Source organism: Alosa pseudoharengus, unplaced genomic scaffold, assembly GCF_046254945.1.
Source record: "Alosa pseudoharengus isolate Yale_2024_CS ecotype anadromous, Long Island Sound unplaced genomic scaffold, YU_APseudo_1.1 YU_APseudo_1.1_scf_13, whole genome shotgun sequence".
NCBI lineage: Eukaryota > Metazoa > Chordata > Actinopteri > Clupeiformes > Clupeidae > Alosa > Alosa pseudoharengus.
This window is the reverse complement of record NW_027468598.1, coordinates 34,296,729-34,298,164: the sequence shown is the minus strand read 5'-3', so window position 1 is coordinate 34,298,164 and position 1,436 is coordinate 34,296,729.

The window sequence follows — 1,436 nt, the reverse complement described above, 5'->3', positions numbered from 1 at the left end:
TTTCTTTCTTTCTTTCTTTCTCTCTCTCTATTCTCTTCTCTCTCTTTCCATCTTCCTCCATCTATTTCTTTCTCTCTCTCTCTCCTTCCTCCCCATCTCTCAGTCCCTCCACCCCCCTCTCTCTCTGTGAGAAGCATGGTGAGAAGGCAGTCCTCCTCTCCTCTCTCTCCTCTCCTCATCTCCTCTCTTCTCCTCTCCTCTCTCTCCTCTCCTCATCTCCTCTCCTCTCTTCTCCTCTCTCCTCATCTCCTCATCTCCTCTCCTCTCCCCTCTTTTCCTCTCCTCTCCCCTCTCCTCTCTTCTCTCCTCTCTTCTCCTCTCCCCTCTCTTCTCTCCTCTCTTCTCCTCTCCTCTCCCCTCTCCTCTCCTCTCTCCTGCCCTCTCCTCTCCTCTTCTCCTCTCTCCTCTCTTCTCTCCTCTCCTCCCCTCTCATCTCCTCTCCCCTCTCTTCTCCTCTCTCCTCCTCTCCTCTCTTCTCCTCTCCCCTCTCCTCTCCTCCCCTCTCTCCTCCTCCCCTCTCATCTCCTCTCCTCTCTCCTGCCCTCTCCTCTCCTCTCTCCTCCCCTCTCCTCTCCTCCCCTCTCCTCTCCCCTCTCTTCTCTCCTCTCCTCCCATCTCCTCTCCTCTCCTCCTCTCCTCTCTCCTCCTCTCCTCTCTGCTGTGCTAATCTGGGCTCTGTCAGTCAGCACTTTGGCCCAGCAGACAGACGGATTGGCGCTAATCCTGCCGAGTGGCACAGATGGGGCGGCACTGCGCAGACCTTGGGGAAGGTGAACTCACACTCACACAAGGCGCCCTGGACCACGCAGATGCAACAATAGAAACCACACACAATACACACACACACACACACACAATACAATACATACACAATACACTCACAATACAACACACACACACACACAATACACACACACAATACAATACACACACACACACACAATACAATACACACACACACACAATACACACACACACATGCATACATACAAAGGCTGACACAAAGGCACACACACAATACACAAAGCACAGACACACACACACACACACACACACACACACACACACACACATACATATACATACACACACACACACATACACAGACTAATATGACAAGATGGCACATGACAGAGAGATGCACACCCTTGCCATCACATAGCTGAAAACATACATAAGCATTCATATACACCAATATCCCTGGCAACCTGAAAACCTGTATTTTGGAAACCTCATAAATCCACCGGACATGGTGTCTCTTTTCCAGAAACAATGATGTACTCCACGATTACAACAACAACAACCAACCGAACAAGCTGTTGCAGCAACGTGGTGTCCAAGCGGACCTCAAACAACCCAAAAAAAGTGCATGAGAACGAGCCCGCCCCCACAATAAGCTTCTCAATAGACTTCCGAGACGCGCTGATTTGCTTGGA